The following is a 26,554-nucleotide window of genomic DNA, read 5'->3' as shown; positions in this document are numbered from 1 at the left end:
AGTGGCAGCCCTCGAAGAAAACATTGGGTTTCAGAAAACTAAAGATCCATTGAGCGTTCTAGAGAAAACACTATTGGAAGTAAGATAACAAGAACCTGCAGAACCGCACGAGAATAGAAATACCTCGGCACAAAGCTAAAATCTAGAGTCTTCTTCTACTCCTAATTTTCAATCTCTTAGGGGGTCTTTAGAAGAACAAGGCAATGTTCAATTGAGAGAACCCTAAACCCTATCAATGACACCATGAAAGATCAGGCCACATTAATAGCAAAACTAGACATGAAACACAAAACCACAACTGCACTGATTGCTGATGAAAATCTGTTTTATTTTAATATGATGATAAACAGCTGGCACATGTTTTGACCATGGGTCTTCCACTAGGCTGTTAATGACATTACATATCTATCCATCCTTAGAGAAACAGTCAAAAGTGACATATGTACATGTTTATGAAGTGCAACTGTATAAGTTGTAGAATATAGAAATGAACATTCAATATATAGGAGTGCAGAGTTTAACAGGCGCAACATTAATAGCAAAGTTACAGTGAAAAATGATATTTTTAGAAGGCAATATGATGGCTGTGACAACTAGAAAGGAGAACGAACCAACAGCTGGGCTGGCAGAGGGGGTTAGCAATGAAATCCTTGCTCCATCTTCGACTAAAAAAAGAGTTGTGATACCGCGAAGTACGTGTGCCGAAAACCACTGTACTTGGAGGCAACTTGAAGATAATATAAATGGACTAAAAATGGGACAGTGCCCGGAAGAGCTAATTGAGCTCATGACCAACTTGTATAAGAATGTTTCTCAGGGTAAATCTGCAGAATTACTGGTCCTGCAAACTACTGTCAAAAATGTACTGACAATTGCAGACATACGTGTTGCGACTTCAGTACCCTCTCAAGAAATGGTAGTGACCCAAGAAGGGGCAGCAATCGAAGAGATTGATCATTGCACAGGCCCATTGGACACCTACTCAATCTTTCAACCTAAGAGAAGGAAAAGACAGGGCGGAACCAGGTGGCCAGGAAAACAAAAAATCAAAAGCCACAATTGAAGATGGGATCAAACGATTCCAGGAAGTTCCTGAGAAATCTATCTGTACCTCGCACACCAATAGACTTTCGGGCGACAGTAATCAGAAATAAAAAGATAAGTAATGGTGCTCAGCCTGTGCCGGATGGAACCTCAGAACTGCAGAATAAGGAGAGCCTCAGGTTGGGGGAAATGGAAGGCAATATCCTGGATGACTTGTTAAATATATCAGTTTATACAGTGGAACATGAAGAAGAGCATACATTGGAACATGATGATTTACCAGTCAAATCTCGCCTGAATTTCTGACTTAAGCACAAAAAAGAAACAGGGCCGATGCACAACTAAGAACTGTTACCACACCATCGGAAAAGATAGATCCCTCCAACAAAAAGAACCCACACAGAGATCAAGGTGATCTGTCAGTAACATCATGACAATTTTTGAATAGGGTGCAGCAAAAGCCAGCACCTAATGTTAAATCTCGGCAATCAAGGGTGACTAATATAACTAGTATTAAGGAAAATCTTGGAGAAAATGATCAGATGAACATTAATTCCTTAAAATGTTATCTTGATGAATGCTTGCTTTTGGAGAGGCTGGTGGATGTAAAAGATAATTACATTTGGAATCGAAGAAACGTCCTGGAGTTGTCATACTGTATTCCAAAGTTCAGGGCAATTCGTTCCTCGGACATAAGAGTAGTCAAATTTGTGAATGATGAAGAATTGGATTGTGTCCTTCTACATTTAGGGTCCATCATGGTGAAGCAGAAGCTGCTTGAGGCTGCCCCATGTCTTTTGCCAATTGATTTCGATCAAACGACCACAAATATGAAAATGGAACCCAACATTTTGAAAACATAGAACCAGCTACCACCCAGCAAAAAAGTATTCAGATTCAACTATTGAAAACAAAAGAACAACATAAGAGGGACTCCAACGGTGGAGAATTAGAAGAACTGGTGACCTATCACCTAAAATCTTGTATGGAGAACCCCTTAAAAATCCCCATTGGAAGTACAAGGCACAGGGTAGAAAGGTATAGATTGCTCTGTCGAAGATTAAGTAAATGTAATCTGAAAACTCATGGTCCTGGATGGCTGACAAATTGGTGGTCACTTCAAACTGGCCAGGATCCACCAGAAATTATAGTCTTGGCATCATGGAACAGAAAATGCCATTTCCTTTTATTTAAAAGAGGAGATTTAACGTTCGAAGACTAGGATATATTATGTTTCCAGGAAGGCTGTGTACAAAATCATGTTTAGATGGGTTTGTAACAGCCTTAAATCCAGCAACAAAGGGCCCTAAAGGGAGACCATCTACAGGCCTACTGTTTGCAATGCGAATTGGTAGAGGGATAAACATGGGTGAATTGAAACATCCAAACCCATACATGCAAATGGTGGAGCTCAAGTGGGACCCTAATACATATCTGGAACACAGAACCACTATGATAATCAACCTATACTGGAACCCAGCGGTGATCTCTGAGGAAGACTTAATCGAAGGAGTGATGGATGAGGCCTATACACGACTGGTGACCTGCACGATCATTTATTGTGGGAATCTAAATATATTATGCAGTGCTCCTAAGCGTGGTTTTAGAACGGGAACACAGGTCTCTTATACACTGGCGGAAAAGAGAGGACAGCACTGGTTAAAGCTAATGGAATCAAGAGACGTATACATTTTAAATGGCTGTATCTCGGGTGATATCCCTATTAAGCTGACTTTGAGCAGACAGTAGATTACATTTATGGCACAAGTAGTATGCTACCGCCAATAGAGGAGTTTCGGGTAGTTGAATCAAAAAATTGCCACCACAATCTTTTAAGAACCCAATGGGTCGGAGGTAAAAAGTGAAGGGATATCTGTATATGTTAAAAAAAAGTCTAAATAACCCAGGGGAAAAATTGCCTGCGTATGACCAAGCCCAAAATTGTAAATCTCACTGTGCAGTATAAATATCAGATAACGAAATGGGGTGGGCAACAACCTGAGAAGTATTAGATTATACCCCATATTACAGAGTTTCATGGAAACTATTAATGGAAGTGGGTGGAGGTCCTTCATGCACCGTCACACATATGATGTGGCGGTAGTATCTGAGAGAAAACAACTTAGTCATGATCTGAGATATATAGCCAAAAAATTCACTTCTCTGGAATTGACTTCAGCCATGAGATTGAGAAAGAAGCAATATAAAACTGGTTGCTCGCTCATAAAGTGATAATGATACAGCAAAACGCAGACACCATGCTAAAAGCAATTTGCAAGAAGCGTACACAAGATCTGGGAGCTAATTAATAGCATGGGAACACCACAAGCTGCTGTATTCTTCCACAGTGGTGGAAGAAAAAGCACTGTTCAATCATTTTTGCTCTCTTCTCAGTCCGCGTCATTGCAGAAATTGAGTCAGGCTATGTTACGGGTGGTCCATGGGACATACTGTTTGAGAAAGAAGATATCTCATGTTTAATTATGAAGGCTAATTGCTCCAGAGCCCTGGTCCCTGATGGGCTTACAAATGTTACCCTGAGGCAAAATTCCGAGCTTCGGGCTGATTTTTTGTACTTACTCCTTTTCCAGGTGTTAAAGGGCAGGGAGATACCTCCATCCTGGTGGTCAGATATTATAGTTCCGATATTCAAGAAGGGCAACAGGTCTGATCCAAAGAGCTATTGACCTATTGCCCTCTTGAATTCCGGGGGAAAGATATTTGCCTCTTTGGTGTTACAGAATCTAAAGGAGTGGATAAGGGAAGCCAGGCGAAGTGACATCTTCCAGACTGGGTTTGTTAAAGGAATAAGGACCAGTCCAAATACATTCCTTCTTAATATACTAAAAGGCAGGGTGCTGGAGAGGGAAACGAAAATGTACTTGTCTTTTATAGACCTATCACAAGCTTTTGACAGCATCGATCGTATCCTCATATGGTCTAAATTGGTGGGATGGGGGGTGCCATGGAGACCTCTTGGAGGCAATAAAGGCTCTATTCTCTGCGACCTCCCTAAGAATTAGATTAAACAATGCCGGACACCTCTTGAGCCAGATACCCACTTTTAAGGGATGGAAACACGGGTGCCCCCTGGCACTGCTCAATCTTCTTATATCAGACCTTGGAGACACACTAGGGAAGGCTAGATGTTTCCCACCGTTGGCTGGAGGGAGGCCATTAAATTGGCTGCTTTATGCAGATGACCTGGTCTTTTTGGACAAGATGTCAATTGGTTGCAGCGACAATAGAATAAACTAATGGATTACTTGTACAACAATTGCCTAGGAATTAATGTCCCAAAATCAAAAGTACTTATTTTAGAACCTTTGCAGGGGAGGAGGCGAAGGCCTTTTACATGGCAGCCGGAGGGGGAGCATTTAGAGCAAGTGGAGACATTTAGATACCTAGGTGTATGTGTTAATTCCAGCAGGGTACGTGTTTCCACCGAAAAATTGTTGAGTTTGAATGTAAACAAAATTGGCATCTCAAGGGCTGAAATTACATAGGAAATGTGGCTGCTTCTTTGTATTACTGGCTATAAAGTTCTACAAACTAAAGGTGGTGGCAGTTTTGATGTATGGTGCAGAGTCCGCTCTGTTTCTGCCTATCACTCTTTGGCCGATACTGGAGGGATTTTTTCAGAAGAGGTTCCTGGGCCTCTCTAAATCAATCCCAATACAAGTTGTCCTGTATGAACTCGGACTGCTGTCCATACATGGTATGGTGTGTTGGAAATCCCTAGCACTATCAGAAGTGCATCCAGGGAAGGGCTATGCCCTTATTTGAAATGTTAAAAGCAGCCTTGTGTATGGGCAAAGAAACTATCCTGACAGAGTGGGATAAGGCATGTAAACATCTGTTAGTAGGGTTCGATGCAACGGTGCATGACCTTGTGAATAACCCCCATAATGTTAAGATTAAAATCTGGCTAGCTGATTGGAATCGTACGCAGGATGAGGGGAACACATTTAAATTGTTTCATCATTTTAAATACGAAAAGAAAGCATATGGCGCTGTTTCGATGTATTTAACTAAATTCCCTCATAGCTATCTAAGAAACCAGTTCCTCAGAGTAAGAATTCATTCATACCTGCCCCCAGAAGGTCTTAGCCTTGATTTCAGGATCTGGGGAACTAGACCTTGTTTGTAGGTATTGTACAAGATCAAATGAGCGTGAAACATTAAAACATCTCTTCTTTTTTTTTTATTGTGTTTAACCATTTAAGATTTTTACAAGTTTTGACGTTCAACTTTCACAGTTTATGTATAGTACTTAAGACACCACTTTCATTTTCTTTTGCGTTTTCTTTTGCGCCGCCCTTGATCTGTTACGGGCTATCATTCACGGAATTTGCCTTTTTCAGTGCTATGTCCAGGAGTTTTGCTGCGGCCCTAGACCATCTGGCTGAGTCACCTGCGATTAGTCGTCTCCATCTAGTTTCTTCATTTAGCACTGACGGGTGGGATATAAGTGGTGCCAAGTACGCCTCTCTTTCCTTGTTCATTTCAGGACAGGATGTAAGGAGGTGTCTTAACGTTTCTGATTGTTCGTGATTTTCACAGAGACGACATGTAGCTATGGGAGATTGAGATCTAATAGCCAAAATTTCCTTGGTGTGGAGCAGGTTTAGGCGGGCTCTCATGAAGAGTTTTCTCAGCTCCTTGTCTGCAAATTTTTCACAGTACTTCAGCAGAGTTTTTAATTTATTATGGCCAGGTGGAAGATGCTTTAGTGACTTGTAAGCCAGGATCTTTTTGTTGGTGGTCATCCAGTCTTGTTGCTCCATTTTGGTCTTCACTCTGTCTGGATTTGTAATCAGGAGTTCTTCTGCGCAGGCTATCTCTTCCAATTTTCCTTGGAGTTTTCTTACCCAGTTGTTGAGTGGTTTACATCCGCCGCCCTTTATTTCGTCGGCTACCAACTGGAAGACTGGGAGAGTATTGGTCTCTTATTGTTTTGCACATGATTAACGCACCAGATAACTGTATATATTGGGAAATTTGATATGCATAATAGCATTTTATCAACAGATGAATTCTGGGCTGTAATAATAGGTGGAGAAAAATGTTCATCTGGTTTTAGTAACGATACTTTTTTTGAATATGCTATTTTAAGGTGAAATTGCCGTGGTATAATATGATGAATTGTAATGGATAATTTGACTTTGTATTTTTAGAAATGTAAGTTAAAATGATTGTGATAAACCAAAGGTTAATGAAATAAATATAAAAAGTTTGCTCTAAGGTTTAGGGAGAGAGGTTGTGAATTTGGGCAGGAGACCTGTGTAAATGCATGACAGGAAGGCTCTGCTGGCACATAGAGGGGGCTTGGTATCCAGCAAAGCAAAGATCATTCTGGGACCTTACGGGGTGAAAGCACATTTTTGACAAAGGGGCTCGAAGAGGCAAACTCATGAAAATGCATCCACTCGTTGGTTTAGGTGGCTGCAGGAAACATGAATGTTAATGCATTCCATCGCATTGCCAATTACCATGGCAACTAGAAATTCAGATTTGTATCCTCCCTGTTTATCTCGTGTTAGAAATGCTTTTCCACATAGGTGGTTCTAGTGCCACCGAATGCGACAGCACCAAAATGGGTAGCTGTCAGCAAGGTCGTGGCATCAAAAATAAGTACTGGTTCGAGGAAGAGCGGCATGGAGGTAATGAGGACTACGAGTAAGTAATCGGATCATTTACAGTAGCTGTAAATAAACATGGCGGCAGCATTGTGTGTACTAAGGGCAACTAACATTCAGCTGAAAACGACATTTGCCCTGTGACGTGATTAGCTGGTAAACCACTACGATTCCCGTTTCAATAGAGTTCTACAGAGCGAGCCCGCTTTTAACAACGCCATTGCGTCAAAGCCGGAGCGCGGAGATCTCTAGTCTACTACGCACTGAGCGGTTACCCCGTTAATACTGTAGGCGGCGCTGTTGAGATTGGTTTCAGGCTCTGGAGAACCCGCCTGGGAACTGCCAGCCTGGGCGGGCACTCAGAGCTGAAGAGGTAGGAGGAAATCCCGAATCGCATTGTTATTGCCTTAATCCACGCAGCTATGAAATGGTCTAGTGAAAATTATCAAGCGCTCGTAGGAGGTGAATTCCGCTTCTTTTACTGTCCCCTGCGTTGCGGTATAGAACGTGCTCCATGTCAGCCTGTGTGACATGAATGGTTCGAGTGTGCTGCTTTTCTAATTTTTCATGTTTACGCCGTTTGTATGGCTGTAGCCATCTGTGGGTGGGTGGGCGGGGCATCCAAGTAGGCGTGGCTCCGGAGATTGCCGAACAGTGCCTCCCACAAGCTACCATGGGGATGCAGGATACCATACAACACCGGTTTTATTTTGGATTGCTGGAAATGTATATTTTTAGGTAAATTGTCACGTAGACAGAGGTTGCCACATCCCTCGTAGACTATGGACACGGCACAGCCATATTGAATGAACGCGCAGGCTGCAGCATCCAGCAGCATTATAGGGAGGTTCTACTGTAATGTACTGGAGTGTGGCTCCCTCATCTGGAAGATTCCCGCAGCGCTAGTTTTAATACACAAAGAGATCGAAACCTTTAAAAAAAACAACGACCTTAAATAGCTGCTTTGGTAAGGAAGCAACAGCAATTATATCCCAACAGAAATTTACCAACCTGTGCCAGGGTGTTCTTGCTTGTTATTGGTGTTGTAACAATTTTGCTGGAAGCGCAAATCAACGTTTTCCATGGCAGCTAACTGAAACCGCACTGTACTTTCATCTGCTTTTATCAGGACAATCCGTGTCGGCTGGTGATTTTTTTTATTATTGGAGGGGCGTAAAAATGTGCCAGAAATATGCGTGAGGGACCGATCTTAGTACTCTCCCCAGCAACATTTTTTGAATAATGGCTGAAAATTGTACATTATACAGTAAACTTTTTGTAAAAAATTTGGTAAAATGACAGTTTGCAATCTGTTTTGTAAGATAACGCATGAAAAAATCCAATAGATGCACAGGGTTCCAAATTAAGATTCGATGAGCATGACGTAAAACAAACTCTTGGGTGTCTGGCATCAACAAGTAGGCGGAGCTACCGCTAGAACAAATCGCTCTGCAAATCTAATTTACACATGAAATCCACACTTTAGCTTTTTGCCTGTTATATATAAAACATTTAAATGTCTCCTGATTCTACTTTGTTTAAATTCGCAAAGGCTCAAAGTTAATGTCACGTGCGTGTTTGCAAGCCACCAGTTGGCCTGGGGAGCCAAAAGTAGCTTGTTGTAACTTGTTTTTAAGCTGACCAGGCTTTGGATAGAATCAGGAGCTAAATAACTCCTAGCAATTTTTGACCGTGCATGCAAGTCACCAACAGTGCGCAGAAGCATTTCTCAATGCATTTTCATGATTCCTTTTACCACAATATATGCCAGTATAAAAACATTTTCACGCTGGCTGCGCCCATACGTTTCAATCCTGGCTGCACCTAGACATGTCAGTATTCAGATAAAAGAACATAGTCATGTTTGCTTTGTGCATAATACTAGTAATGATACTATAAGAAAACATGTCCTAACTGGCTCTGCCAATATATGCCATCACCTGCCTATAAGAACATACTCCTGTTGGGGTTGCCATTAGAATTGCCATGCCACAATAGGAAAACAATTATGATAACTAATAATATGCATTTTTGATTCACCAGTAAAAATGCCACACCACAGTAAAAAATGACTATACTGGCTGCACCAAAATGCCAGTCTACCCATGTAATAACCCATACCATGCTTACTTTATCATAAATGGGCAGTACAAATGCCATGCCAGAGGCAGAAAACGTAACCAGACCATCTGCAGCAATGCAACCCAGTGTAGCCATGCATCAACACTTATCATGCAAGCATGACAAGTGTTGTTACATGGGCAGACTCGACAGCATTGCTACAGCCAGTCTTTTTACACTGTATGCCTCTGGCATGGCATTTATTTTACTGGGCATTATTGTTCAAGCAAAAACGATATCATGCTTGCTTTAAGATTGATGACCATTAAAAAATGCTCCACCTCCTCCCAGACCCCTAAATCAGAGGCCCTTTCACCACAGTGAGCGGCCCTCTGATTTGGGTGTGTGGCATAGGGGGTGCCGCAAATCAGAGGCCCGTTCTCAAGCACTGTGTACGGCGCTCACCGTATTGGTGAGCAGACCTCTTGATTCATTCTCAAATCATAGGCCCGCTCACCAGCACAGTGTACGACAGGATTTGGGAATGAATCAAAGATGCACTCACCAGTACCTTGCTGGTGAATGGGCCTCGGATTTGGCAGCACCGGCTTCCCCCGGATCCCAAATCAGAGGCATGCTCACCTCTTATTTGGGGGGCCATTTTATTTATACATTCAATCATACACTTTCCCTCAAGCACCCATACACATCCACTCTCTCATTCACACATACACTCCCACACAACATACTCTTTCATTCCTCACCCTCACCCAGAAACTCAATGTCTCCAGCGCTTTGGTCTACTCCATGCTGGACTACTGTAACAGCCTATTCCTCATCCTACCTAACTCCTCCCTTCACTGCATTCAACTAATCCAGAGAAAGGACTGCAAGACATATCCTTGGCCTCAAGCCCAGGGGCAGCATCTCTCCAGCCCTAAAAGCTCTTCACTGGCTCCCGGTTGCTGCGAGGATCAAGTTCAACATCCTCTGCATCACCAACAAGGCTCTCCTGGGCCTGTGACCCGGTTACATCCGAAACTCTCTTTCCCTAAATACCTCCCTGCCACAGCCCTTTGGTTTTCTAGCTCCAACTCTCTGCAGACCAGACTCTTCTCCAAGGAGAGAGTGGGGGGTAGATTGCTTTCTTCCACAGGTGCCTCTCTCTGGAATGGCATCCCTGCCCCTCTTAGACTTGAACTGGATATCCTTAAGTTCCAGAAGCTTTCCAAGACCCTCCTTTTCTCTTCCTCCTACCCTCTCCCCCGCTAATGTTCCAACCCGCCTCTTGACTGGCTGCTTGGTTCCTTCAGATTCTTACAGGGCACCTGGCCCTCCGCTACCAGTCTTCCTCTGCACTTAGTCTCCTCTGACCCTCCCTCCCAACCTGCACTTACCCTTCTGGGCTCCCTTCCCCTGCACTATCCTGGCTGGGTTTCCACACTCTGAGCTTTTCCAGCCCGTTGCTTGCACTTAGCACATGGACCTTCTGCCCACGCACCCCCTTAGGCTCTATCCATCTGGCCTACCCTGGCACTGGCTTAACCCTCCGCCACTTCCCCCACCCCCCTGCATTTCTGTTAACTGCATGTGCACGATCCGAATATCACAAGGCCTTGAAATGCATTGTGTATAGTCGCATTATAAAAACACAATAAATAAAATAAATTCACTTGTGCACCCAAACATATACTTATTCACCACACACACAGCCATGCACACATTCACATTTTTTTTTAAATTTACCTGAAGTCACAGGACCTGCAACAAGCCTGCAGCTCCACGCAACATGATCAGGAAGCACTTACGAATTCCTGCAAAGGCGCACAGGAGGCGCAGCATCACCTGGAGTACAACCCGGCAACTCTGACTGTGCAGGCAGGAGTAGGAGCGCCCTCTTTCACATTCATAGCATCAGGACCCCAACCCGCATCTACCAATGGGCCATGCAAGGCTGGGGAAGCAAAACACCCAAGTCTTGTACAGCCCATTGGACATGCATGCTGGGGTACGAACTGTCAAAGGGAAACCAGGTTTCTCATTGACAGTTCAAGCCAGCCCAGGAGTGCTCCCTCAGCTGCTTGTTGGAGCTGAGGAAGTGCTCAGTGTTTATAGTGAGCTGGCTTGGCGGCTCGTCCAAAATGGGTGGGTCGACGCTCCATTGCCCATTATGGACGAGCTGTCCCTGGAAGAAACCGAGGTCACAATGTTTTCAGGTGTGATTCATGGATGCAACTTATCACAGTAGGCTCTAGGTTTACTTGTACGTTACCCTCCACCATCACACCCCTTCACAAAATGTGCATATTTGTGGAATGTACGTTGCCCAGCCCACCACACTAAAAGGGCATAGTATGGCTTCCCACACATAACACCAGAAACATGTGTCGCATGTGAAAGTTATGTTGCTATAAGAAATGTATTTCTCTAATCAACCCGACTGAATCATGAAAAGTGCATCAAAGAATTAATAGAACAATGCACTTTGATTTACCTTTTTTTGAATTACCACAAGATTGCAGTCAGCATGTTACAATTCTCCTATAGTTTGCCGATGGAAAATAGAAAGAGTGACAAGATGTGTCATTTTGCATTTAAAGACACAGCAAAGCTGCGGCCCTGCAGTTCTTGGGTTTATGTTCGGATTTCTTCCCACGGGTCATAGGAAGTCAGACACTCCCAGCAAGTGGGGTGAGATCCGCCTTCCAGAAGTATTTTTGGAATGAAGAATCAGAAGGAGGGGGTGCCAGTCAGGGGGGCAGTGTTTTCAGGTAGGTGTTGGCTCAAGTAGCAGCACAGCATTCAATGAAAAGGTGCTTCGGTTGAGCCCCTATTTATGTTTAGTGGAGAAGTAGTCTGCTGCTACTGGCCAGGCTACTTTGTGGGTGGGTTTTGGGAGACCTTCACGGTCTAAAGTAATTTACTTAAAATTGCGGGTCATAACTGCGAATTACGTGTCAGTTGCCAGCAGGTTGATCTGGGCGTATGCATTTATCCCAGCTGATTGGTATAATTACCAGAGCTCTCAAGTTTCCTGTGGCCATGCGTGAGAAGTTCATCCAAATCCGGTTGCTTTCCCTTGTACTCTGGAACATGTAGTTTTTCTTTCCAATTTGGAATTTACGAAAACGACATGTCTCAGAATTCCTATCCAAAAAACAGGACTAGATGGCCTTCTTATGCATGACCACGTAAAACCTGAGAGCACTGAGCTAACACCACGTGATTTGTGGTGGGATGGAAACAGTGGTCTATCAGTGGCGGCTGATGAGTTCTTTACTTGGAGGGGTGTACATGTTTGCCCCGAAGATGCGGGAGCGACCAAGAGTAACAAGAGAGCTCGAACAAACCAACGAGTGAGGCGGCTGGGATGTCGCCTGTCCGATAACATTTTAAATATAGAGGGTTAAAATGGTGCATTTTGTTAGCATACTTTCTGTGAATATTTAGATTAAATGTCACACAGTTTGCAAATGATTTTCTATAGTAGCACATGAGAAAATCAAGTCACCAACGGTGCACAGGATCATATTCCAATACATTTTGATGATGCCTTTTCCCACAATATATGCCAGTGTAAAAGACATTTTCATGCTGACTGTGTTTCCATTCATGCAGAATGCACCAGTATATTCAATTATTACTATTTAATAACTCACTCCCATTGGCTGTTCCAGAAAACAATGGCAGGCCACATCAAGAAGACAGGTTTAGACAAACTGCAGCAATGCAGGACAGTCTACCCATGTAATAACAGTTATCTTGTTTGCTTAAAACTTGAAGCCCAGTAACAAAAGCCATGGTGCAGTAAAAATATATGGCTAGATTGTCACCATCAATGGACGCAAGTTTAGCCCTGTAATAACACTTATTTGTTTTACCCTTGATGGCCATTAATAAATGCCATGCCACAGTAAGAAATTGTATCCAAACAAGCTGCACCGATGCAGGCTAGTCTAGTAATGTAATATCATTCATCTTGCTAGCTTTACCGTTGATACCAGTACAAATTCCATTCCACAATCAGAAAACATAACTAGACTGGCTGCACCAAAGTAGGCCAGTGTAGCGACATAATAATACATATTGTGTTTTCTTTACCATTGATTCCCAGTAACAAATGCCATACCACAGCAAGAAAGTAGATCTAGCCTGGTTGCCCCAGTGAATGCCATTCTAGTAAAGTAATAACACTCATCATGCTGGCTTTGCCCGTCATACCAGTAAAAAAAATGCCATGCCACAATAAGAAAACATAACTAGACTGACTGCACCAGAGCAGGCCAATTTAGCTATGTAATAACACTGATCATGCTTGCTTTACCATTTATGTCCAGTAACAAATTCCACACCACAGAAAGAAAATAGATCTAGACCGGCTGCACCAATGAAAACCAGTCTTGCTACGTAATAGCACTCCTCATTTTTGCTTTACCCTTAATGCCCAATATAAATTGCATGCCACAGTAAATTATCGCTAGACTGACTACCCCAATGTATGTTAGTCTAGCTACGTAATAGCACTCATGTTGGCTTTACCCTTGATGCCCAGTAAAGTAAGTATAGCTAGACCGGCTGCAACAAATTATGCCAATCAGGTTATGTAATAGCACTCATCAGCTTTGCTTTACCCTTAATGCCCAGCTTAAATATCATTCCAGCTGCCAGTAGCCTTTTACTCCTTAATATTAGAGGCCCACCCGATCCCTCTCCATATATGCAGAGAAGGAACACACACACACACGCACTGATGCTGTCATTCAAAGACCTACACACTCTCATTCACATTCGCATTCATGCAGCACTTGGACATCTCCTTGCATGCACACATACATAAAAACAAACATACCTATGTTTATACTGACAACTCATACTCAGACCACCCCTGTTTTCTATGCATACATCCATTTAAAAACATGTTTTTATTGCGTTTAACAAGTCTCATCGTATGTAACAGCATAGTCCATCTTCAGCTGGGTGCCCATCAGTCCAGTAATCAAGCACTCCAGCACCCTCCCTCCCGGCACGCTCATCAGTCCTGTTTCGTGTGCTCAACTTTTCCATTTTGTTAGCAAACATGGTAGGTGTCAGTGTGTTCCAGGCTATTGCTCCCTCACTGGCTTCATGCATTCCTCGCCACAGCGCTCCGAACCACACTGCTGTCTCCCCTAGTGACCATCTCTTTAGGTTACAAACCAGGCCTCAAAACTGGGACCCTGCGCCCTTTTCCAAGCCATCGCTATTCTGTGTTTTGCCAATATGCATATCAAGTCTTTCATTTTAGAGAGGTGTGCGTTGCACCTCCTTCCCCTAGGGAACAGCCCCAGCAAGCAAAACTCTGGGGGCCAAGCCTGCATCTGAATGCCCCCTATCGCTGCTCTCTCCATCACTTTCCCCCAGAACCTCCGAATTACCGGGCATGTCCAAAACATATGTATAATGTCCACCCACTCCTGCGTGCATCTCGGGCAGGTGTGGTGCTGTCCCCCAGCCAAATGGGATAGTCTGTGTGGGGTCATATACTCCCTATGTGTGACATATAATTGGGTTAACCTAAACCTGGCATTCCTCAGGACTCGCTTGGTGTATATCAGTACTCTCTTCCATTTTCCTTCTGTAAAGGATTTCCCCACGTCCTTCTCCCATTTCTCACACACCTTCAGTTGCGGTATAGCAAAACTGCCCAGAAACAAGTCATACAGCCTAGAGATCATATGTCCCCATTCTGCCACGTCATACATAGTATCTAACGTCGCATTTGTCACCACCTCATCTTGCGGGCCCAACCATCTCTCTCTAATCCTCCTGACCATACCCAGACGTAGTAAAAATTGGCCTTTGTGTAGGCCGTATTCATCTACCAGGGATTGGAGACTCAATAATGTACTTTCTCTTAACAGGTCCCCTATCATGGCTATCCCTTTACTCTCCCAGTGCCTCCTATATTGTCTCACTGTTCCCTGAAGTTCTCCTATAACTCTAGCTAAGGGGACATGATTAGAACAAGGATCAGGTACCCCCAGGCGCCTCCAGGACCTCTTCCATATTTCCTTACCAAGTTTCAGTAATTTGAAAGGTCATTCTGAGGCGGGTTCCTTAACCCACAGTACTTCCTTCAAAAAGTGTTGCCCTATCTTAGCCTGCAATAACAAGGTTTCCTGAGTGGCTTTGTCTCCCAGCCAGTTCACTGTGAATTGTAGTTTCCCTGCTAAATACTAACATTCAAAGGTGAGCACTTTCATTCCGACCTCGGCATACTACGTCTGTAATATGCACAATGCAACTCTATTTCTCCCGCCTCCCCATAGGAATTCTCTTACCATTGAATTCAATTGGTGAAAGAAAGTTATCGGTATGTTATAGGGTATATTGACAAAATAATACAAAAGTCATGGGGGTACAACCATCTTCAGGAGGACTGCTCTGCCTGGTACCCCCAGAGGCAGCTTTTTCCAGAATCCCATGGAGTTGCCCACCCCCTTGAGGGCCTTCAGTGTGTTGTCCACATGTGCATCCGCCAGCTCGTTCCACACATTCATACCTAGATACCGAAAAGTGTTGGTTTTCTACTTGAGGCCCAGGCTCGTTAGCCGCTCTAGGCCGCGGCCCCTATGCCCTGCAAGCGGGAACAGGCAGGATTTCTCCCTGTTCACCTTAACGCCTGAGAAAGTGCCAAATTGGTCAATGACGTCTAATAGGTGTGGCAGAATATCCTCTAGCTGGGTCACAAACAGCAACATGTCATCCTCGTATAGGGAGACCAGATGTGCTACATCGTCTATCGGGATACCGGCCTCCGTATATTCTTTTCTGAGGAACACTTCCAGCGTTCTAATGCTAGAATTTACAGCATTGGCGGCAGTGGACAGCCCTGCTTGGTACCTTTATACACCCCCATGCCTCGGAGATTTGTCTATCCATCCTCACCCGTGCCATAGGAGCCGTGTAGATCAGCTACACCCATCTCAAGAAAACCCCACCGATCCCAATGTGTGCCATGGTCGCCAGCAGCCAGTCCCATCGGACTGAGTCGAAGGCCTTCACTGTGTCCAGTGAGGCTACCCGGCAGTCTCCCTCTGACAAGTTGTTGCTATCTATGACGTGATGCAGCCTCCATAGGTTCCAGGTAGCATTGCGCCCGAGACATAGCTCGTCTGGTCCATGTGAGAAACCAGAGAGTGTCTCACCCGCTAGTCCCTGCATTCTCTCTCTCAGGTGGCCTGGGCACAGCCATCGCCTTTTGATCCATACCCTGGGGGGGACCAGTGCGGGTGGATCAACTGGGTTAGGGGTCTTCGGGGAGTGTGGGTAAGACAGCTGATAGGGAGACACGCTATTCCCCCCCTTTTTTGTTCCATGTCCCCTATCTTATTTTATAGAATTTTCTGAAGTACCAACCACCCCTTTTTTTATACAAATACTGGGCCAAGGAAGTGGGTGAATAAGAGTACCAGACTAACTCTCTCAGATCGTACTGGACATGTCTCATTAATCGGGTCAGGAAAGTCATGCACTTTACACTAAGTGCATACACCTGATACCAGTTAGCTCTCCTCACACAAATAAAAGGCAACACCTAAAGACACACTCTGAGCAAGACGGAACACGAGTACGAGCAGAACCTCCGGGACAAAGGCACACCTACTGGAGCACAGCAACGGACCAAGGGACGAGAGCAGCGGGGCGGAAACTCCAAGGGTTCCCTACTGGAGGTCGTTGCCGCCAGACCGCAAAAGACATGTGGAGAAGGCCAGATCACACAAGTGAAGATGGCATGTATTTCAAGGACGCAAGCAACCCTCCTGGGTGAACGGCAGAGTTGGGGAGGTGAGGCCAATCTTGTGGTACTAACCTTGACTCGTGAATTGAAAATAGCAAAGCAAGAAACAAGTTCGCACAGCCGGTGAGTTGGCAAGCAGCCTGAAAGACCGGTGTGTGTTAAAGCGAATGAAGTAGCAACATGATCTCACAAGTGAAGGCTACACGCATTTGGATGAGACGCAAAGAAAGTCAGAACTGTGAGTGAACTTTGAAGTAAAAGGCAGCTGTGAGATCAGCGATATTAAAGTAACGGAGTGGTCAGCCGAAAGGAAGGAGCCCATTCGAAAGGTACATTGTTTGAAGCTATAAAGAAAAAGTGAATTAAGTGAGAGTAAACGTGAACTTTGAGTCGAAGTGGTTCTGCAGTGGTCAGTAAGAGCCATGCACATTCAAATGTATTCAACATGCGAAAGGGGTCCAAGCCCGATTGATGGAGACCTGAAGTACAATAAGGTTGGGAACGGAGCCCCCCGGCAAGTTTGTGTTGAACTGTGACGTGAAAGATCTGAGCCCGACAGAGGGGGACCTATGTGACTGTGTGCTGTAAGGTCTGAGCCCAGCATAGGGGGACCTTGGTGAACTTTACGTAGGAATACAATTCTGAAAGTCAAGAAAGAGACTTTAACCTGGAAGGCCAGGCGGGCCTCAATCCGTGGTATGGAACTGCTTAGAGTGTTAGAAACCAAGCCAGAGTGTGTCATCCTGTCTACAAGGACAGCCGTACTCCGTGAGGTTTAACTTGAGGAGGAACGCTGGTTCAACTACTTTTATTCTTTTGAACACTGATTTTTCCTTTGCATACATTTCTCCTTTTTACAGTTTTTGTACAAGAGATAGGGCAGGCATTAGGTTTTGTTAGCATAGGCCATTTTGATTTGAAAGACTCCACCAGGACTGTTTTGTTTATGGTTTGATGGACGAGACTACTCTCATCTTAGTTATAGGGCTACATAGGAGTTTCTTTGACCCCAACTTTTCAATAAAGGTTTTACAAATTGTATCTATTGTGCCAGTGTCATACTTGTGATACCATGTCTTACCTACACCCGGGAGCCCATCCGGTTCTGGGGCCTTGGCGGTCGGAAGTTCCCTTATCACTCCTTTTATTTTCTCCATCTCAGTGGTGCGTCAAGCATGTCCGCCTGTACCGCTATCCGCTTCGGTCAGTCAATTTGGGATATGACTTCTACAACTGTGTCGTTCCCTAAACAATATATGCATAGTATGGGGATTCATAAAAACGTGCAAACACCTCATTGATCCCATTTCGGGTCCTGACTAACTCCCCATTTGAATCAGCAATGACACTAATCATGTCCCTTGTCTCCTTATGCCTGCACAGCCATACTAGTAGTCTCGCCGGCTTATCGCCCTCCTCATGCAACCTTTTGGTGTACGTTGCAAAGTCCTGCCTTTCCAGCCTATTCCATTTCGCCAGACATTTTTGCTGCAACCCCAGCAGTTCTGTTGATTCCCCAGGTGTCCTAAGCTCCTTGCTTTCTACGCATTCTATTTTGTTTTCAGTATCCTCAAGGGCCCTCAATATCTCCTTCTTAAGGACCCCCACTTTCCCTATGGCCGCCTCTGTGATGACAACCTTGAATGCATCCCATAGTGTACTCGTCTTTTTAGACACTATCTGTGTTAGTGTCAAAGTACTCCCCTATCTTCTCCCTCAGGTATTCATTAAAGGCTTCATCTTGTAGGGCCTCCGTCCTCAGCCGCCAGGTGGGTATCCTTGGTCTCAAGGTGGTATTTTGCCATATCGTCATAAGTGGTGCATGGTCAGAAAGCACCCTGTCCCTGTATTCTATGTGCACAAATTCTCCCATGTGTACAGCATGGGGGGCTGAAAAGAATGAATAACCTTGTGATTCACCATTTGTTTCCCTCCATATGTCCACAAGCCTCAGATCCCGCACGAGGGAGCCCAGAGCCCGAGCCTGTGGTGCAGGTTTAGCAAATTTCGTGTCGGACCTATCCAATCTAGGATTAAGGGTAGAATTGAAGTCTCCACCCCAGACCCATGTAGCCTCTCTATATGTAGATAGTGTTGAATACAATAACCTAAAGAACACAGTGGCATCATGGTTTGGGGCATATGTGTTTACAAAACAGATTTCTCTATTGTCCCACAGCCCATGCACCACCCCAATTCTACCCTCATCATCTCTCTTAAATTCGAGCCATTGGAAGGGGGCAGCTGGAGCAATCCAGGTGTGGACAACCCTGGCGTATGCAGAGAAAGCTGATCCATACGGCCTGCCTCCCCATTTTCTGGCCACGGCAGCTTGTCTATCAGCCATTAAATGCATTTCTTGCAGCATTGCCACCTGTATGCCCCTTCTCACCAGGTAAGTATGCGTAGTCTTCTCACATAATTGTTAATGGCCCGCACATTCCAGGTGATTATACTCACCCCCCTATTCTTAGACATGGGTATACAGAGTCAGGCCCCTTGGTTCCCACTTCCTCATCAAGCCACCTTGCACTTTTGTCATTAGCCAGGCCTCCCACGCCAGGCCAGGCTGCTCTGTCTCCCGGCTATCATCGAAAGCCACCTTTCCCTTGCGTATCATCACACTCTTCGCACCCAGGATATGACCCCTGCCCTTTTTTATGCATTGCCCACCGTATTTTCACTTGTCACTGTCCAACCTAACCAAACAACACAACATATCCTCCCCCAAACCCTTGCTTGCCCGTTCCTCTCATCTCCCCTCTTAACAACCATCAAAACAACCCAATAATGGTCCACACAACAGAACAGTTGCCCAGCAGTAAGTCCTCGGCTAAGGCCCAGCTGCTTCTTTTGCAACCGCCACCCCCCTTCCAGGTCACATGCAGCAGCCTGATGCCTTAAAACTGACATCTAAAACTTCAACCGTACCTCGTGGCACCTGCTCCTTGTAACTTCCGCTTAAGGTTTCCCCCTCGGATCTGTGTCTCGCTTTCGTGAGCTCCCATTTGTGCTCGCTGAATGCTTTTAGTGTTTATATGGATAGACACCCTGTGAAAGTGAGAGATCCTGGAGGTGAACCCCCAGGCCTGGTCAGAGCCATCCTACTATGGGTCATTATTGTTCCTACACAGGGAGCTGTGGTATTGTCATGGGCACTGGGCAATGGCCCATATCTTCATCACCTACAGGGTCCAAATGGACACAGTCCTGGCGCCTCTGGCACCAGGCTCATAGAAAAGTGTGCTTTGCACACTTTGGGCCTCATTACACGGACGGCGGTGGACCAAGGTGCTATTAGCACCTTGGTCCATGCCGGTAAAATACCGGCACCGCCTTGGTGGAAAGGGGAATTACCGCCCTATTCCAAGGTTGGTGGGGCGGTAATTCCGCCTTCCCCCATTGCCCTTCCCCATTCCCATTTTTGCCCCGTAGGGCATAATGGGAATGGGGAAGGTGCTAATTACGGCACCGCAAATTGCGGTACCGTAATTAGCTCCCTGGTCCCTTTGCAGGTTGGTTTTTAACGCCTGCAAAAAGCAGGTGTTAAATTCTCCAACCCGCAAAGGGACCTCGTAGTAAGGCGGTAAGGGTTTACTAGTACCGGTAAAATACTGGTACCGGTAAACCCTTACCCCCTACCGTGTAATGAGGCCCTTTGTGCCTAAGGCACGTGCATCAGGGCCGGGCGTGGCCATAGAGGATCATTGGGGAGCATGTGCAAGAACCTCTGGGAGTGGCAAGGTGGAGCCACAAGGCGGGGCCAAAGGGATGGTCCGGGGCCGGCCTATTTAAGGCCAACCATACTGGCGCTTCACGTTAGTCTGCTTTCTGCAGCGTCCTTACCTGTTTCCCTGCTCTTCTCCTCATCGTGCATCTTACCTGATTCCAGCTACTCCATCACTGAGGGCGCATCTTAGCTGATTCCGGCTACTCCATCGTTGAAGGCGCATCTTACCTGACTCCAGCTGCACCATCGTGGAAAGCGCACCTTACCTGTCTCCAGCTACACCATCGCTGCAGGCGCATCTCACCTATCTCCTGTACTCGATGGTCTGCAGCGCATCACATCTTACCTGACTCCCATCGCCATCGGAGTTGGAGCACTTCTTCACCTGATCCGGACATCCAGCTACGCAGGAGCTTATCTTCCATTCTTCATCTTCGCGGAACCTCCATTCTGCAGCCGCGGACCGGCCTCCGAACAGCCTGCCTCTGCTCAACGCCGGCAGACTTCTCCTGCAAGAGAAAAGAACACAACAGGTTAGGAGTCATATACATAACTTACGCTCGGCCGCACCATACCTAAGACTAGCGTTCTACATTAAAAGCCAATTTACCATCTAGTTCAGAGGCTTCATCATCCTCTGGGGAATCACTCGACTCGGTCCAAACACCGCGACTACGGGCAGCCATCTTCACACCTCTAGAGGAGAGAAAAGACATTTGCAAGAATTACGAACTATAATCACAGCAAAAGACATTGCAAGAATTACGCACTACAATCACGCAAAAGACATTATAATTAACTAACAATAATCATTACTAAAACACTCACCTTCTAAGTGGTGGGTCGCAGCCGGTCTGGATCGCCACTTCCACAAAAAGCAGGACGGAGAGCTCAGCATTACAAGTAAACAGGTGAGCTTGCATGGGTAAATGCTTGCACACTTCGGTCTGGCTCGAAAGGGTCGAGGGGCTCACGACACCACTACGCCATTCTCATTGCCTCTCATCTTCTCTCAGGGGCAATATCAGCATCCAGAGCAGTTGATTCCGCAGCAGCTGGGGGAGCGAGTCGATCCAGGGGTGCCAAGTCGAGGGAGGGCTCCAACCGTGCCCCAACATCCCTGCAGTGACCAGGTGAGCGTAACGGGTATACATTCTGCGTCCATCTAGGATTGTGCTTCCATCGAGTTCTTAAAGAAGTGTGACCTCCCGTTATGTAGGATCTTCAATTTAGCAGGGTAAATCAATATATAGCGTAAGTTCTCTGCAATCGTTCTTTGGTTGGCCCAAATAGTGCCCTCTAGCCTCTGGACTAGTGCGGTGTAGTCGGGATAAATTGCCAGTTTCAAGGATCCTCTCGTTATAGCCCCCCCTCCCTAGAGAAACTTAGTATCCATTCTCTGTCCTTGTAATACAAGATTTCTGCTATCACCGATCTCAGCGGGGCACCTGGTAGTGGTTTCTTCTTCAGCGATTGGTGCGCCCTTTCGGCAGTGAATCCCTGAGTCAATGTGCCCGGGCCCTCCTCCTGCAGAATGTCCTCAATGTATGCTGTGGGGTCTTTACCATCTGCCTCCTTTGGAAGTCCGAGTATCCTGACGTTATTCCTGCGGGCCCTTCCTTCCACATCCTCTGCCCGGTGTTCCAGGATCTTCACTCTATCTTACAAGTCTGCTACCTGGGCCTGAGTACTGGCAATGTTTCCGGTATTGTCTCATGCCTGTTGTTCCGCCGGGCCCAGACGGTCTGCCATTGCACGTACATCTTGGAAGAGCAACCCCACATCCATGATAACTGCATCGATCTTGTACTCCAGTGCCGTTTTCAACTCAGCTATTGCAGCCAGTATTGGGCCTCCGTCTTGCACGGCCACTTGTGGTGTCGAGCTGCAGCCACCCTTTCGCCCTGCATGACTGTCTGCCTGGCTTTCCCCTTCCTACTGCTCTCTGGCATCCGAAGGCGGTGTCTATATCAGGCCTGTGCGGCTTGTGGCGGCACAATGGTCTTTTTCACGTTCTGCAATGGCACCGAGGGAAGAGCACCTAGTCCTATGTTGCCAACAGCCGGCCCGCCTCTTTCGCACTGCTGTCCTTCATGGTATCCATGCGCACCACTGTTTATTCGGGGTCCAGTGGGCCACACCGCGACACCCAGGCGTGAGGCACTAAGCACTGTCTCGCCAGGATCCGCCTGCCGCTCTCATGCTTCCCTTTTCAATGTGTCAGGGCTCATCTGCAGTCCTTTCGTCTCAATTATGCAAATGAAGTGTCAATGCCCGCAGTGCCTCCTCCGCATCCCACCGGCTACTGAGGTGCAGCCTGACTTTCACTGGTGACTGCCTTCCTTTCTCTCCTCCTCTCGTCAGCTGTGCCCTGGTATGCTGCTCAATTGTTGGATTGTGGTCTTTAGTCCAGTCCACAGTTCGCCTCACCCAGGCCAAGGTTCAGCACCCAGTGTGGTAGACAGGTGGCGCCCCACATCACCTACGGCATACCCCACATCCTTGTGATAGTGTCCAAAGTGTGCGAATCCAGTGCCTTTCCCTCTGGCTGTGATATTGTATTAGGGGTTATCAGACACGTACCTATTGTGGTACCCACTCAGCCTCGAATCGCCTCAGTATAGGAGTCCAGCCTAGCCCTGCCTCCCCTCCAGGAAGGAACAACTCTGTGGCTCTCCCGAAGACCCACCTCTTGCCATACCCAGTCACAGAGCAACAGCGCTCATATCTTCCCCACAGCCTTCAGCCAATGGCAGTACCCCCCCAATGTTCTCAGTCCCGGCTTGTGGCCAGTGGGGGCCCGCATTCTGCAGGAGGCCGCACAGTGCCAGCACCTCTCCTCACGGTGCCAGCCTTGGTCCCATGGGCGAATAAAGAAAGGGGGCTTTGCTTGGTATCACCTCTGGTGTTTCCAGAGCTGAGTGCAGCCTCTGATGAGGAGTGGGGATGGGGGCTACACACTCACTGTGCCAGGGTGTTAGGGAGAATTCCTATAAATGTGCTATTTCCTCCTCCCTTACAGCCCTCCGGCTCTTTTGCTAAACATTGGGACTTTGAACTTTTAATTCTGTGTGTTTCACTCTTGTGTTTTCATTTGGTAATGGAGTTTTAGACAACTCCATAGGCATCATCTTTTTATTTGTATCACACAGCACCCTCAGTGCAATGACACAGGGAAGCCTTTCAGGCGGTCCCAAGGTTTAAATACCTTCTCTGGGATAAACTACTGTTTCCCAGAGAATGTAAAGTTAAATTGACTTTACTAGTCTTTTTAAATTCCTAGACCCAGCACACACTATCTTACCATATAGTGCTAGAGGGGTTACCTAGTATCCCCTATGTCTAGAAACTCATGTAGCAGTCAAATGCTACCCTTTGCTATTCAAAGGGCTGGTGGCAGTGGTTTTACAACGAACTACCATGATTTTTCCTGACTGCGAACACCGGTAGTTAAAAATCACGGGAGCCATGTTTTTCAAGATGGCGTCTGAGCCCCCTTTGTTTAAACAGGTCCCAGTCTTATTTTTTCGCCATTTCTTATTGGAAAGGTCCTTCTAGAGTTTGTCTCTGCACTCCAAACTAGGTTTTGTCCCTTTGTTCCTATGCCTTTGGCGGGCTTCAGGACTGAAGACCACCTCTGGCGTCCGAGTGTCTGGGGTGGGCAGGAAGTAAGGGAGGTGTCTGTAACTCCCTGTACTTAGTCTCTTAGGAGATCCAAATGCACTCTGGTGTGATTGGCTGGCTGACTGTCCGGCAAAGACAGCCACCCTGCTGGGTGAGTGGCAGCTAGGCTGGAATGAATGGGAGAAAACTGTTTCAAAGTCGAGTCTCTTGGTCTGAAAGGCAGAGTCGACCACTGGAACGAAAGAACCAAAGACAAGCTGGAAGAGGACGGCTGCTGCAGTTACTGGACCGTTGGTTTGCCCGGTGGAGCCTTGCTGCAGGTCCGAATTGCCAAGTTCACCTCGACAGAGAAGCCCCTTCAAGGACGACTTCTTCCTTTGAGTTGGTGGGACCAATCAACTCGTAAGCCACCTGGATACCTTTCTCGGAGCTGGTTAGGATTGACCAGGGAGAAGGACACCAGCTTGTGTGCTTGAAGAACAGCAACCGGAATCGAAGATTTGCCAATTTGCCAGCTTTGTGATCCATCCCGGGCAGTGTAGGAGTCCCCCGACGTCCTCCCTTTTGTCCCCACGACTGAGGCTCAGGAACAGATAGATCTGCAGGAATTGCCAGGAACAGAAGTCTTCAGCAGTATCTTTTTCTTCAATATAAGGTACTGTGAAAATCCGACTGAGAGAACTTACATCTCACTGCGAAAGTTTGTGGAATTTTGGCAACTTGCAGGCCTAGTCAGCTTGTGACCCGACATACAAACCTTTCTTCCTTGAACTACTTCTAAGAACCGTGGCAAAGACTTTTCCATTTTAAATACCAGAACTTTTTTTACTTATACAAGACACTAGCCCATTAACTTTGGCCTACCTATTTAATTGAATCAACTCCTCTGGTGAACTCAAACTATTTGCACTGTTTTAAAGTAACTGTAATATTCGTTTTATCAACTTATGCCTTTTTGCTCCTACATCAATGCTATTTTGCTCCGACTTCAAGGGAGCTCAACAGCTTAGTAATCAGTATTGTAGTATAATCTTTGTGTGATATTGGTTGTCTCCTTTAGTGAATGCTTTCTAAATGATTGTGTAATAAATTAATACTTGTTTTACCAAGAAACCTTGAGTATAAGTGTCTATCTGAATACTGACCTCTGTGTAACACCCTTACAAGCTCACATTTCCTCTTGAGATAAGCCTGGCTGCTCCGCTCGCTACCAAAAACTGTGTGGTACCGACTTATACCAAAGGTTGGTTTTGTTTACACCTGTAGTCGTAGTTGTGTGTAGTGGCCCCAGAGGGTACTGCATACAACCTTTGCCTAACACAGGGCTGAAGGTTATAGGTCTCACAAACCGGCGCCTCGACTCTTGCAGCTCTATGGGCCTGCCCCGGAGCTAGCACCAGGCCGATACCTGGGAATTCTTCACTCATGTGCCGATAGCACCTCCACTCGCCACTGGCACGCACAGCGGGCATCCTCCCACTCTTATCGAGCCTTCTAAGGCTAGATGTTGCTCTGCTCGCTTGAGGGGGAGCCCACGTTGTTACCGTCTTGCGGGTCCCTCACTCCCCTCTGTCTCACGGGGAGCCGTTTCAGTCTGTCTCCGCTTCGACCTGTCTCTGCTCCCCCGTCTCGTGGCTGGGAGCAGTGCCGCAAGCCGAGGCGCTGACTCAAACGCCAGGCCCCGTCAACCCCGGCAGCACGCCCCGTGTAGCCCACCAGCAGCATCAGTGTCGGCGAGCTGGATCAGCATGGCGCCACTGCCGCTGACCCGTAAGCGGGTCTCATAGCATTACTGTATCTCTGCGGCTGTCATCTTAGGATGCTGCACTTGGTGTTCACCTCAGCACCTCCACTTCAGCTTCTCGGGCGTCAATGTCCCTTGGAGTAGCGCCCAGACAATGGTCTCAGCAACCAGCAAACCATACTTATCAGTGGGTCTCCCCAATCATTCAGTTAGCACCCGTTACAGGATCCTTAGCAGGATCGAAGTGGGAGCTCTGGCAAGTTGAGTCCTCACTGCATGAGTTCAGCACATGCACCCATCTATATGATGGTGTGCAGTCATAATGTCGAAAAAAAATGTCGAATGACAAAAATGTCGAAAAAATAATGTCGAAAAAAAAAGTCAGAACATATTTTTATTTTATTTATATGTATTTTTTGTGTTTGGTAAGTATAAAAAATGGGTAAAGTAAAAAAAAAAAAGGGGGGGGGGGTTGGGGAGGAACCCCCCCATTTCGAAAAAAAAACGTATTGAAAAAAAAATTCTACATTTTTTTGTTCGACATTATGACTTTCGACATTTTTGTTTTCGACCAAATGACTATAAACCCTATATGATATGATATGTCATTTATAACGCGCCTGTACACAAGTGACAAGGGAGGGAAGACAGAGGGCGGACAAGACAAACAATCTTACTAGGCCTTGTGTCATTCAGATTGTGCAAGTGTGAAATGCAAAGTTCAGGGCAAGGGAGAGGGGAGGGGGGAAGTGCCAGGAAGAGGGAGGGAGAACTGCGATCAGGGCAGTTGCTCTGAGTAAGTGTAGCCACGCCAGTGCAGCTCTGTGTAAGTGCAAGGGGGAAGGGGGCTCTGGGGGTTACAGTTACAGCCCCTAAGTGCACAGTAGGCCAGGAGGCAGTGCAGGGGAGACTGATCATGCAGGAGCTCGGCA

At 46.3% G+C, this 26,554-nt stretch overlaps 1 protein-coding gene across 3 annotated transcripts in view; it reads left to right on the top strand.

The window, feature by feature from the left end:
- The first annotated feature begins 6,633 nt into the window (after positions 1-6,633).
- The window catches only part of ZNF518B (zinc finger protein 518B), a 257,950-nt gene continuing 238,029 nt past the window's right edge, over positions 6,634-26,554 (top strand). The window contains exon 1 of one of the 3 annotated variants that reach the window (XM_069631953.1): positions 6,634-6,723. The gene's annotated coding sequence lies outside the window, so the exon portion shown is untranslated. Of the gene's footprint in view, positions 6,724-6,992; positions 7,146-26,554 lie in introns of those variants that run through there. The other 2 variants (XM_069631952.1, XM_069631951.1) reach the window with 2 other exon arrangements.

Source organism: Ambystoma mexicanum, chromosome 6q (assembly GCF_040938575.1).
Source record: "Ambystoma mexicanum isolate Mex_15411 chromosome 6q, UKY_AmexF1_1, whole genome shotgun sequence".
In the NCBI taxonomy this organism is placed as follows: Eukaryota; Metazoa; Chordata; class Amphibia; order Caudata; family Ambystomatidae; genus Ambystoma; species Ambystoma mexicanum.
The sequence above is the reverse complement of the archived record's forward strand: the minus strand, read 5'-3'. Positions and strand labels throughout refer to the sequence as shown.